Raw genomic sequence first — 15,051 nt, forward strand, 5'->3', positions numbered from 1 at the left:
CTTCTTTGGATGCTGTTCTAACACGATCACCATAACCAATCATTACTAATATTTTATTAATATCTTTTTCACTTAAATGAACCGTTTTTATTTCACAATTTACTACTGTGAATTTGATTGTCAATAGTTACCTACTAGGTAATACCTACTTGTATATATCTTACTACATTGCTTTAATATAAAAAAATGAGACACGAGGTTACGTTTTACTCTTATTACACTAAGTAGTAAATAAAATGTTCTAGTAATTTTTTAAATTATTATTTTCATTGACTTTGGGAAATACATGTACCTGTACCTATTCTTTAACTGTAAAGTAATTTGGTTCTCGTTTTAACAAATTTCATCTACCAAACTTGGTATATTTGAATTGGGAATAACAAGTTTTTTCGAAATCTACAAAAATATATAGGGTGTCCCATTTAAATTATATAAATTAAGGGTATTTTCACCGAAACCGGAATTAAAGTAGTAACAAAAAATATGACATTAGATGCGTTATGTGTCATTGTACTTGCATGCAAAGCTTCATGAATATCTTGTTAAACTATTTGTTCGGGCTGTTAGGCCGTTGTCTTCTGAGATTAGTTCTCGACGTTTCTCCGACACTAGGGGTTGGCATCTTCTGGAGATGTTACTGCTTCGCTTGTAAGCTCAAACTGACGCCGCGTTGTACTGCGGAAGCCATATTTATATTTTCTACTCGTCTCCCCTCCACTGGTTTCGGTCGTTTGTAGTAGCTTTTCTTTCTTCATGTTTTGCATGAAGGGTTTTTGTGGATTTTAATATTGTTATCCATGTTTTGTTGATTTTTAGTCCATCTTCTATCCGATTAAAATTATTTGGGTGCTTATATATCTCCACCGCTTCCCGATACAACCGTGGGTAGTACTGTGATGTTTTATCCAGCATCTGCGTTTCTTCAAACAGTATCCGATGTTATCCGCTTCCCAAAGCGTGTTCGGCAACGGCAGATTTGTCGATATGTCCTAAACGACAATGGCTTTTATGTTCGTTTATTCTTGTGTTTGTGTGTCTTTTCGTGGTTCCCACATATACCATTCCACATGTGCATGGTATTCGGTATACTCCGGCCGTTGCTAATGGGTCGCGTTTGTCCTTCACCGATCTTACACAGTCCTTGATTTTCTTTGTAGGCTTAAAAAAATTGTCTTTACATTGGCTTTAAGTATTCACCCAATTCTGTCCGTTACCCCCGATATGTAGGGCAAGAACGCTTTGCCTATACATTCTGTTTCTTCGTCCTTTCTTCTAGAGACCTTGTTCATCGCTTTATGTATTTCTCTTCTGGTATAACCATTACAGGTGAGCGCGTTTTCAATATGAAGAAGTTCACTTTGTAGATGCTATGGTTCACAAATTCTCTTCGCCCTCTCCGCCAGTTTTGATGATACCTTGTTTTTGGCCTGGATGATGATTTAAGTTCCTGTTTAGGTATCTGTATGTGTGTGTAGGTTCCTTAACACATTAAGGAACGCCAGTTGTTGATCTTTCTCTTTTTCCATCGTAAATTGAATATTTGGATGTAGTGTGTTTATATAAGACAGTAAATCGTTACTTCGTGACCCCAAATCACAAAAGTGTCATCGACGTATCTAAACCATACCCTTGGCTTGTATGCTGAGTCCATTACCCTCTTCTCTAGATGCTTCATGAAAAGGTTGGCTACGACCGGGCTTAGTGGGCTTCCCATTGCTACTCCATCTATCTGTTCATAAATCTGGTCTTCCCATGAAAAGTAGGTGGTAGTGAAGCAAATACGGTATAATTCCACCATATCCATGGAAACTAGTCCCTCAACTAAATTCAGAACGTCTTCTAGGGGAACTCTTGTGAAAAAGAAGTAGTAGAAATGCATTTTCTAAGGAGTGCGTGTGGTGTATCCAAAAAAGATCATATCAGGAATGAAGATATTAAATCGAAACGTCAATTTAAAGTAAACTTGTGGCTTATTCCCAGTAAAATAGCAAATTCCATGAAATATTATTAAATCATCTTACTGTACTTTTTACTTGTACAATTCTAAAGTTAATTTCCTTGTTATCGGTTCCAGTTTGATCAAAAATTACTTCCAGGTACTTGGTAGTCTTAGCAAGCTTTTATTTCTTGGTTATTATCGATGAAAAGATAACTTTTCTTCCGGACCAATAAATAAATACTTTGTTTTGTCTATATGTGTATATATTAAATATAATTAACAATAAACAAACTTCAAACACTGACAGTAAATAATTGCTTATTCATTAAATTCACTTTAAAACGTAACATTTTCCACTTAAGTATATATTAAGAAGTAATATTAAATATAGATTTCTGAAAGTCAGTACTTAAATAATTTAAAAATCAAAAGATATACCTAGAAAATGAAACAATTTAATTAATAAATTTAAACGCCAGCTATAAATTTACCAGGTACGTATACTCTGCGTTTGTGCGAGATAGACACATTATATGTATATACAGTATACTCCCTCTATAACGAACACGGTTATTACGAGTTTTCGCTTATAACGAGGTACATTAGATGTAACATGAAATTTCTATTGAACTATAACCCTCTATAGCGAGGTAAATTTGCTTATAACGAGAGAAAAGAAGATTGAAAAACGTGTTTTTTAGGGTTTGGCCCGACCGTAGCTATAAATAAATACCCTTTTTAAATGCCGTCCGCAATAAACTTCTTACAATTAATGATTCTTAGTCCGAAATTTACAATTTATGATTCACAAGTGTCATTGTAGGGGGTTGACCATTCACACCTAATAATAGAGGTCCTAATAGACAAGATGTGGAAAGTATTTTAAAGGTTGTCAGAAACTTTATCCAAAGAAAAAACGCAAATGAAAAAGCATAAAACTGTTTCACATCTTAAGAAAATAGGATAGATAGAATACTGGACAATTTAAAGCAGTCAAAAATGACAGACTTCTTCCAATTGCAGACGCAGTAGTTCGTGTTATTCTTGACAACACGCTTTATACAGATTTACAGAATACAGATTTTTTGTTTTAACGTATATCACTGACAATAAAAGTAAACAACTCTTTTTTGTTTTAATGTATTTCATTGACAATAAAAGTAAACAACTTTATTTCAAAAACGCCATTCAAACAATATTTACTAAAGAGCGTTCCAAGTTAAGAAAATAACGTTGCGGACATAGGGCCATGTATTTTTTATGGACGATAGAAGCGCAGCGATGCCACGATAAACACAAGTACGATTCAGGGTTGTATAATTTGTATTTTCGTTTTCACAGACATGAATTAAATTAATGTTTTTTAACGTAATTGACCAAAAGTGCCCATTCAAAACAAGAGATGAAAAGTAGGGAAAATTATTTTAATTAAATAAATAGTATTTACAAAAGATAATTTTATTTTGTCTTATTTTAATTATAGTAACGACAATTTATTTGTTTTTCGGTAAGAATATTATATATCATGAATCATAGAAACCAGTAGAAAATAGGTGCTTATTTAAATCATGCACTTTGCCGGCTTAAAGATTTAAAAGCAAATAAACGGACCGCTTGGAATGCATATATATCTAATTACTAATTGCAACTTAAAATAATACGGTGTACGTATGCCAGCGATTTTATGTCGTTCTCTGAGACTACATAACAATAATAAGGTTTTGTGGTTCTTTAGTTGTTATTCTGACTTTACAGTTAAATGTTAATTGAAAATGGAAATTCGAAAAATATATCTACAATCTAGTAAACCGCATGCCTGAGAGTTTTGGCAGCACTGATCTCCATAAGCCTAATGTTATTTTCTTAACGTGGAACGCTGTATAGCATCTTATATTGCTCCGAATGGTTTCACTATAGAAAGTTAATGTTTTAGAAAACTACATATTCATATGTATGCACAGTATTATTGTTGTTGGATATAACGAGATCCGCTTATAACGAGGTAATTAGTCTGCCATTTCAGTTCTCGTTATAGAGGGAGTCTACTGTAGTACTTAGTGGTACTTAGCAGTACACGTCGAGCGCGCAATTTTAAAAATTAAAAAGAAGAGATTTGCAATAAAATAATTGTGAAAACACATCAGAATCTTATACATGTATATTTAAACTCTTTTAACTGCAATTAATTAGCAAAAAAATGTTGGCCCTTTTCATTGCCCACATATAGCTATGGATACGCAGTTTTATCACAAAATTAGAATAACCTTTGTTTCTCGGACACGGTTGCAGCAATAAATTCCTAGTGGTTCACTTTTCTAGTTTAATCGTTTTTTGCCAATATCCCGATTTTTCCGGATTTGAGTTTTGCTCTAGGGGATGATGGGGTAGTTGTTTGGAAATGGTCAATGTAACTATCAACAGCAATTAATTAGTAATAAAATATGCCGCCAAGATGTGCCCTGTAGCCCTCTTCCTTGCCGAGATATAGCTATGGCTATGCTAGCTTTACGGTAAAGTTAGCATAACCCATTGTTTCTCGGATACGGCTACAGCCATAAATTTTTTCATTCCGTAAATAAAAATTTTATAGGACTTTTAATCCTGTGGAGAAACTAGCGTCCCAAACTTAACATAACTGGAACAGTGCAAAATTGATTCACCGGTATGTCCAGTGACCAGTATGTGACCAGTCACAACATCATTTTGTTTTATTTCACTGCGCTAGTTTTATTACATTTCTTTACTAATCTCGTTATCTTCTGTTATTTACCAAGTTGACCATACGTACATATGGATTGGAAGTATATGTAAAAAAGAGAATTAATTCCTTCTCTTGCTCCTCTAAAATAGAGCTTTTAATATATGATCATGTAAACATAAGATTTGTGAAGCGATATAAAACCAATTTGGTAGTGCTTTTAAACCAATTTTGAACTTAACAGGAAATGTGATCACAAAATCGTTATTTATGTTCAAGATCCTTTACTTTTATTGCATGAGTTTGATTTCAATATTTGACAGTATTCTGGACAATATTTTCATTTCCTGGAAGGAAATTTATTTAAAAAAATTCAGACATCAATTACTGTCAATACAGACCACACAGACAATATTTTTATTGTCTGTGTGGTCACTGCGAGAACGAAAAATTTTGAATCAAAAAATAAAAAATTGAGATTTCTCTATTCTCTTATTTTGAAAATAACAAAAGATAGAGTATCCTATTATAACGATACCAGATACATTATTGAGGCTAATTATCTACTCGTGAAAGAGTCTTCTCTGATACTGATATCAATATCTAACTGTAAAACTACAAATCAGCTTGTAAATAAACATGCATTAACATTAATTTATTCAAAATCCTTTAATGCCAACTTACACGTTTCGAAGAATACCTTTCGATTCCAATTTAAAAAATACAAGCTTATTATTAACAACAGCAACATAAACAACGCCTCGTATACATTTTCCAATCATCTCTTAAGCTTCCTAGAGTTTTACAATTAAAGCTTAAACGAACATCCAAAACCGATTCGTCTAATGCTAATTGAAAAAGTTCCAAGGAGATGATCTCTTTCAGATTGCATAAGCATACGTTAAGTAGGTATTAAGTAAACTTTCTCATAACCTATTATCCGAAACCGGACTCGCTTATCGCCGAATGGGCGTCAATATTATTGAATAGGTTGATTTTACACTGGTCCATCAATGAACAAAACATGTGAAAACTTATTTTATACATTAATTTGGAAAATGTTTGATAAGATTAAAATTAATGTATTCAGTATTGCTGGCTAATATGTTCAGAAGTGATTTGTCAATTTGCCATTTTAGTAATTACTTCAATTTTAAAATTTCCACCGCGATGACATTCAAATCCGGATCTGCTAGCGCAACGATCAGTTAACCAGCGGGCCTTGGTGAAGTATATTGTCCTTATCGTCGACCTTATATTATCGACCTAAATATTATCTTCAAAGGCAACTACAGGGCAACTTCAAGGCTACAACTGTATAATCCCATACATTCCATATGTCAATATTTGCGAAAAAAACTAAATGCATCACAACTAAAAATGTCCATCAAATGCAAACAAATATAGATTACAACAGCAAGTATAATTTAAGTACATAAAAGTCACAGTTGGAGCGGGACTGACTTACGACAGTGAAGAGTAGTGGTCTTTGTCTCTTATGTTTATTTGCCATGTATAAAATGTTTAATTAATTATATTGTTCTATGACTATCTTGTCTGCATGTTCAGTAACTATTCATATTTACGTTGCGCATCTCTTAATTTGGTTTTATTACCGTCCCGTGTGTCTTTTCGATTACCTAATTTGATTTTTGATTTGTTTTCCAAAGATTTTGCAAAGCCTCGCAAGAGAGAGCAAAGAGTTGTACCACCATTGACGATGATGATGATGATATGTGGTTTCCCATCACACTTTGTGTTTTGATGTTTTTTATATGTTAATTGTTAAATCAATGTTTAAGATCCGTAAGTTATACTAATTATTAGAATCCACTGATTGAAAACATTTGTTGTGTTAAAGTGTAGGTTGTTCAAAGACTCACTGCTTGCGTCAAAAATCGTACATTATGTTGCGATACATTGCGACATACATAATATGCTAGTAAGAACTGAAATAAAAGAAGACTTCCACAAGTAATGCCAATTTCAGTACGAGCTTTCTCCACATAATCAATTAGTTAATTCAGTTTTTGTTCTAATAAAAATATTTCGTTAAACATGTTTGATAAATTCGCAATAATCCAATATAAAATTTGATGAAGACATTAGTGCCTTATATTCACTATTTAATTAGTCTCTTGGGTGCCACGTTATACTGTCGGTAACTTTACTATCTTTAACATATGAGTGTAAACTATTTCAACTATATATGAAACTTGAAACTTTCTGCAGTGCGCTTATATGCTTAATATGCCATTATGTAGGATGCCACTATTAGACGAAATAATAAACAGTGCCAATATTAAGATGAAAAATTGAGTATAAAAAAGGAAAAACGTATCTTTAAACAAAAATCTAAAAAAACGTAACTAAATCTATAAAAATTGTTAGTCAACTAATTTTCATATTACAAATAAAATTCAACCCTGAATTGAAACAACCATTGCAAATTGGCATTTTGTTCATTTAAGATTAATTTTGTATAGGAAAATGATTAAATACAAGACATAAAACCGTCGTTAAGTACTTGATACAATGTTACACTATAATAAAGCACATAATATAAGGAAGAATAACGGTAGAAGGTATAAAAGTAATTATCCAAGAAATTTTCTCTAGCACTTAAATGTTACAAACATTACCGAGCAATAACTACTGTAATATTGGGCCAATGAACTTCCTTATAATCTGCTATAATAACTAAATTCAAGTTTAATTTATTCAGCTGAATATAAAATATATACTTAGTCGGTACATAGCAATACACAGCCAATGAATAGGTACGAGCTGGAGCCTTTAGTTTTGTTTTCTGAATTTTATACAATTGGGAACACAGAGTTCATTTTATACAGTTTTAAACTGTTCATCAATAATATGTTAAATATGCTTTCTATATTTTGAATGATATATCTTAACAATATGGGAAATTGATGTATTTCCCCCTGTAGACACAGGGGGAAGTTATATGTATCTTTTGCTGACATTCTATGCATACAGTCACTATTATGGACGGCGACATCATGCCTCGATTTTGTCTACTATATCGAGGTGATAGCGAGATAAGCAAATTTTGGCAGAGTTGAAGGTTGCAAATCTGCTTAGAAATTTTGATACAATACACTGATCTCAACAAGTAAGCGCTCACTTGTGTAGGATTATTAACAAAACTGTACTGAATGGAGTACATATTATCTATCTATATAAAAGGCTATGATGACAGGTCACACTGTAAGTCCAGTACACTAACGGCGCCATCTGGGAATGAAATGTGAACTACCATATTTCAATCATATTTTGTTCTTGAAACGATACGTTTAATAAATAATAATGTATTAATTCAATATTAATATAATTAATAATTAATTTTAATAATATTTTTAAGGTAAGTAGAATTTATTATAAAATAATTTAAAGTTTTACGTTATTTTAGATTTAAAACCTAGCGCCATCTAGGAAAGAAAATCTGAACTACTCACATCTGACATTTCATTCATATTTTGTTCTTGAAATAATACATTCAATTAAAAATACTAACAATATTAATTACGTATATTAATACATATTAATTAATAATTAATATTTATAATAATAATAGATAATTAATAATACGAATATTTAAGTATTATTTTTTTCACAAAATTGACAAAAATCTTGGTTGCTCTAATTTAAAGGTAAGATTTATTTTGCAAAATAATTTAAAGCATTATGTTAGCTCTGTTTTCTCAAGAGTGAGAAAAAAGACAAACGTAAGCGTCAAAGTTGTGGATACACCATCACAAGGAAAATAGAGTCCAAGGAAGGGATAGAGTTTTCACTAAAAATGTAGTTTTTAAAAGTGTTTTGTAAGATTCTTCTTCTTTTTGTGTAGACATAACTGTGTCTGTTTTTAAATGTGCTTAAATGTGTAATTGTATGTAAAATTAATTAAATAATTATTCAGAAATTAAAATGAGTTGTTATGAATGAATAAATCAATGATTTGAAGTAACTTTTATTTTACAAATTTTTATTTATTCTTGCTTATGATCTGCATTTCACGCATGCTACATACAAAGTACAACGAACTTGCTCATGTGAGTGGGTTTACTCCCGTGAATGAGTTTACTGTTACTCCGAATTAAGAAATTATTGGAGAAGGATATGAGGAATTTACTCCCGTTTACTAGAAAAATTAGAGGGAGTAAGAAAAAATTGGAGAGACAAAAATTGAGTGGGGTGACTGTAAATGGCAGTGCATGCATCCCCGTTGCATGGCGAGACAGGCAAAATTACTAGTGTAAAATATAAAGAAACAACAACTGAGTGAGAATAAAATAAAGCCTGGTGTCGAACATAGTGAAGCAATATGAGGTACGTAATATGAAGCTTTTCTCTTTATAAAGAAGCAAAAATACAAACGGTCCTTCCAGTCTTTTTTATATTTACCTTCTACTCGTTATTTTATGCCTTTTCATTTATCTTCAATGGTTCAAGGTTTCTGCTATGAGATATTTGTAAGATAATGCTGTTAAATAGAATCTATTCAAAGATATCTTTAGTTTCCTCTTACTGAAACAATTTCTGACTATCATACTAAAAGAACTGTTGATTACTTATTCCCTTTTTAATACTCTTTCATCTAGAATCAAGTATATTGTACTTATATCTATTTAGATATTTTGTTAAAAGGTTTTAGACTTAAGCTATTAAGTTCAGAGATATTTCTGGTTTATGTTATTAATTTAATGCAAAAAGCATTTACTAGAAGTACCTTACGAAGTTTTACGCTAGACCCTGACTAAGAAGGTGTTTATGTGAAAATCGTAAGATCCTGACGATAGATATATGACGGACTAAAATGAAGTGGTAACACAGGTATAGGGAAAACTGATATACAGTACATATTTTATAATAGAATCACATCAGACCAAGCGAAAAATTACACGAAAATCCTTTAGATATAATTACATGTAAATCCTTAATGTACGCTAATGAAGAGTAATTAAATGTACGAGGGAATTTCTTAAAAAAAAGTTTAAAACTTAATAGGATAAAGAAAGGTGTAAAGCATAATACCAAGGATCCGTATAAAAAAGCAACTACTAAAAATCTTAAACTAAATGAAAACGCGTGCATAGTTAGGACAGGGTTGACGAAATGGAGGAAGCGAAATTCTAATGAAACTAAAAGATAAAGCTACAACACTGGGTATTGGACAGTTAAAAAGAAATAATCACAAGGGCATCTTGTAGAAATGAAAATGTATGTGTATGATATAAATGATATATTATGATAAATGATAAAACGATGAATAAGAGGAATGACAAAAATAATCAAATTAAACATGATTAAATTAGGTATATCCTAGATGTGGCACTAATTGATAAGAAAATGAAAGAGCATAGGTGGAAAAAGAAAGAGTCAGTGCCTACATAAAAATAATAAGCCTCCATACAATGAATTCATGTTTAACAGAAATGTCTGATTGAAAAAAGGCAATTTAGAAAGCCCTCACAGGGCTAAATTTTATAGAATTATGTTATGGATTTCAGTAATTTTTGCTTAAATTCAATTTAGTTAAGGCTTTATCAACTAAGTTTTATCAACAATCCATTTATGCGTAAATAAGATTGTATATCCAACAGTTTCTTCCTCTCTAATAGTATTAACAGGATAAATCCAGAATACAGCGAAATATTCACAAATATCTAGCTTTATGCACTATGTTGGTATAATTCTAACTTTATTCAGGTAATTCTAGTATTATCCTATATTCGCGTTTTAACCGTAACATAAATAAGTACTTAAATAGAAGATAGAGTAGATTATATTAATTAATTTTAAATTTATATTTATAGCCTATAATTGATTATAATCAAATAAAAAGCATTGTTTATTTGTGACTTTTATACCTTAACAACGATTTTTCATGACAGTGTTTTGTTCTCAACTAAAATATAAAACAAATGATTTTAATTTTAATAAAGGCAGATATCGAGAACAGTTTTTATTAAATCTTGCCTGTGTAGTTTCTCTCCTAGAGCATCTTCAGGGACATTTCGTCAAAATTAGGCTATCCAACAATATATGGAGAATGTCATAAACATTAAATGACACATTAACACAAAACGACACAAGGACAAACAGTTTAAAAATTATTAAAAATCGACGAAGCTACTTACATATTGGGTGGTATCAGGAGAGAGAAACATTTCTCTCTAATCGACATGTGGTAGGACACTGCATTGCCCTGGAGTTAAGAAATTGACTCCAAAGGCGAAAGAGCTAACTTAGCCAATGGTATTGAGATGTGGAAAGCCACGGGATGACTACCACATGAAAGATCCGTAAGGATATCCCCAGGACACCACAATGGCTGAAAACTCAAAACAAACGGCCCTCAGTCCCGGGCACCCCTTAAGTGGGGAGAGGGTGCTAAGAATCCCCCGGTCAGCCAATAATGTCCCAAAAGTTAAAAGGATCGGTACGTGGAACATTCGAAGTATGTACCAAGCAGGCAAAGCAGCAAATACTATTCAAGAAATGACTCGCCTGAACATAGATATTTTAGGATGCAGTGAAGTTCGATGCTCAAATTCTGGAATAAGAATTATAGATGAACACCATATCTATTACTCTGGAGACGACACAACAAGAAACAGAAATGGCGTAGCGATAATAGTAAAAAGGGAAATAGCTAAAGCAGTAATAGGATTTACGGCCATATCAGACAGAGTTGTGCTATTGAAAATTAAGTCAAGTCCCTCTAATATAAAACATCATTCAGGTCTACGCACAGACATCAGAATTCACTGAAGAAGAAATAGAAAATTTCTATCAGACTCTAGAAGACTCTCTAAAACTGACCAAAAAACATGATACTATTATCATGGGCGATTTCAATGCCAAAATAGGACAAGGTACAGTCGAGTATATCGTGGGGTCATATGGTATTGGCATCCAATACCAATCCAATAATCCAATAATAAGACTAATCCAATTCTGCTAAGAGACGGATATGGTTTTAACAAATACACCTTTTAAATTACATCCAAGAAGACTTTATACATGGAAAGCACCCGGTGATACCCCAGGGAAAATCATAAGAAACCAAGTTGATTTTATCAACACAAACAAAAGATTTAGAAAGTCTATCACCTCAACAAAAACATTCCAGGCGCAGATGTCTTTTCAGATCATATTCTATTGGTTGCAAATATCAACATACGACTCAAAATAATTCATAAGAAAATGAGGCCCAAGATAGATATAAGACTACTAAAAAAAATGACAACCAGAAAAAAGTATAAACAGAGATTAATAAGAATATTGCGAAAATAGTTGAAGACACTACTAGAGGCATAGAATAACAGTGGAACGAAATGAAGACATCGAATACAACAATTTCGCATGAATATCTAAAATCAAAAAGAGAAAAGAAGCAAGAATGGATGACAGATAAAATATTGCAGATGATGAAAGAGCGAAGAAAATTAAAAGGTAGAAATGACAACGAATACAAAAAGTTGCATAAGACTATACTAAATGAGATAAAAGGAGCAAAAGAAGCATCGCTGACGGAGAAATGTACGGAGGTTGAAACACTAAAAACGCAAACATTTGATTTTGACTACCATTGAAGATGGAAAGAATATATGCAAGAATTATTCGAAGATGCAGCACGAAGTCCGACTGAAATAAACAATCCCTGCGGCCCAGAAATAACAAACGAAGAAGTAACTATGGCCATTAAGCGGATTAAAGATGGGAAATCACCAGGGCCTAATGAGGTGCATGGTGAAATGTTAAAGCTATTAGAGGCACACCAAATCACAGCTCTTACGAAGCTATTCAACAACGTCTACCAGACTGGTTACTTACCAAAAGACTGGCTACTATCAATACTCATTCCACTCCCTAAAAAAGCCAACGCTAGAAAATGTAAAGAACATAGATTAATTAGTTTGAAAAGCTATGTACTCAAAGCACTCCTTACTATTATTCACTCGCGCATATACACCAAATTAGAAGAACACCTGAGTGAAGTTCAATTTGGATTCAGAGCAGGACTTGGAACGAGGGAAGCACTTTTTAGTTTGCAAGTTCTAATACAGAGAGCCAGAGATATCAACTGCGATGTATACGCATGTTTCATTGATTTCGAGAAGGCATTTGATTAAGTCCCACATGAGAAACTAATCGATATCCTTAAAACATCAGGACTCGATGGTAAGGATATAAGTCTGATCTCAAACTTATATCTCCAACAAAAAGCAACAGTACGATTTTCATTTCATTAGTCAGAAAAGAGAGTTGCAAGAGAGAAAAAAGTACAATGAATATAAACTATACTATGAACGAAACAACTGAATTAGTATCTATATGTATCTAACTTAAATTTTTATATTATCATAAAATTTAAAAATAAAATATTTTTAGTGCACCAAACTTTTCAGGGCTACTCGTATTAAGTAGAATAATCATAAAAATGGAAAACGATTCAATTTGTTTTCGATAGCATTTTTTTGTTGACTTGCTCATGACCTCATGATTATAGAAGATCAGAATGTTTTTATATTTCCTCAAGAAATGCCAATAGGGAAAAACTAATTATACAAATTTATGTATGGCAAAAACTAATTACACAGTGAACTAATTTTTCCATTTTTTTAAGTATGGTGTAGGTATATAATATATTATATACTTCATTCAGATTCATGTGTGGAATCAGATACTTCTTTAGGTGAGCTTTAAATTATTTTACTGTAACTAGTCTCTTCACAAGTTTCCTACTTCTTTAACATCCACTGTACATCTCAAGCATGTTGACGACCTATTGAAACATCCATTTTTATTTATTACCACGACATTCTTCTGCTCAAACATACCTTTTTTAACTTACTATTGTTAACATATACCTTGTTTTACTATTTTTTATTTACTTTAACTTCTATCCATTCAATGCTGTCTTTTCTTTAACTAGACTGGTCTTGCAATATTTTCATGTTTTTTATTCGGAATATCCTTAGCTGCTTTTCATATACTTGTAATATTGTATAGTTTTGCCGTATACTTGAGCAGGCCATTTTATAAACTTTTATTTTTATTATTTGTTAATTTGAAATAAAATTTACTCATTTTACTAAAGTTACAAAACTTTAAACTTTATAGGTATATCGGCCTGTCTCCTGGCTTGTGGTTTTTCTCAATTAACATACTCCGCAAAATGCCGTTTAATCAATTTAATCAACTTTTTTTTAGCTATAAACATTAAAAAATTATGCAAAGGTATGTGGGAAAATATACCTGTTTATGCCTAATGAATAAAAACCACTTTGTAGATAATATTTATTTTATGCTTTCAATGTATTGGACAGTCGAGTCAATAATACTATTCTCATAAAATTTCTTCAAATTATAAATTAAAACTTACCTCAAACACAAAAGCCAACAGAAATTTCTCGTAGTTGAGTAAAATATCCAACAATATAAAATCCAAGAAGCACTTCTATAAAAATGTAACCCAGTGCTTCACACTGAACACTGGTTGTTGCTTTGAATTATATCACAAAAAGATGTATTTCCACTATCACTTCACAAGACACTAAACACTTGCGAAAAAAACATATTTTGTACAAACAATAACTCAAGTAAATACCAACGATTGTTTTGTAATTTGTCAGTGGATCGAAACAAGTGAAAGCAAAGCCGTCCGCGACAAACAGATAAACCGTTATGTCCTGTCTCGTCTATCCCGGCCAACGACGAACTGAGGACGGGAACGACGGAGAGAGCGAGAGAACTACCTGAACTCGAGTTCGAGCGACTCCGTTAAAATCCACTAAAAAGAAGCAAGAACGCGATCCTGCCTGCGATCCTCGGCCGATGTATTTGTAGAAACTGCTGACGGGCGCGCCATCTTCCGATCGCTTTTGAAATGGTTAAATAATGCCCTTGTGTGTATGTGTGCGCGATGAGATGAATCGGATTTTGCAATGCAATTGACAACTTAATTTTATTAGTAAAGGTGACAGTTTTGTTTGGAAATTATTATTATTATTATTATTATATTACAAATAAGGGCAGAGGAGCGAGCTCCTATTATGAAATAATAAAAATGAAGAGTTTTTTTTAAATTTCTAATATGCAAGGAGTAATTTTTTTTTATTTCCATTCCTATTTGCATTATAATATGGTTATAGGTTTTGAATGACAAATCTATACCTCTATAGAATTCGTGTGCTATAAAATAAAGTGAGTGATAAAAATTTTCTATTTACAAATTTTGACCAGATGTCAAACTCCTTAAGAAACCAAACATATTACCAATCCCCGTCAGGTATTTGCTGCAACTGAATACAAAGAACGGCATGACTCATTAGGAAAGACACTCCATGAATAGATAGCTAAGAACTGAGTCTTCTCCAGAACAGCA

General features: G+C 32.2%; 1 protein-coding gene across 5 annotated transcripts in view; it reads right to left on the bottom strand.

Moving 5' to 3' along the window:
- Eph (Eph receptor tyrosine kinase) overlaps positions 1 to 14,443 on the bottom strand; it is a 598,175-nt gene extending 583,732 nt beyond the window's left edge. For 2 of the 5 annotated variants that reach the window (XM_072526020.1, XM_072526019.1), the window contains exon 1: positions 14,050 to 14,442. The gene's annotated coding sequence lies outside the window, so the exon portion shown is untranslated. Of the gene's footprint in view, positions 1 to 14,049 lie in introns of all 5 variants that reach the window. The other 3 variants (XM_072526023.1, XM_072526022.1, XM_072526021.1) reach the window with 3 other exon arrangements.
- Between the last annotated feature and the right edge of the window lie 608 nt (positions 14,444 to 15,051).

The sequence above is a fragment of the Diabrotica undecimpunctata genome, chromosome 3, assembly GCF_040954645.1.
Source record: "Diabrotica undecimpunctata isolate CICGRU chromosome 3, icDiaUnde3, whole genome shotgun sequence".
NCBI lineage: Eukaryota > Metazoa > Arthropoda > Insecta > Coleoptera > Chrysomelidae > Diabrotica > Diabrotica undecimpunctata.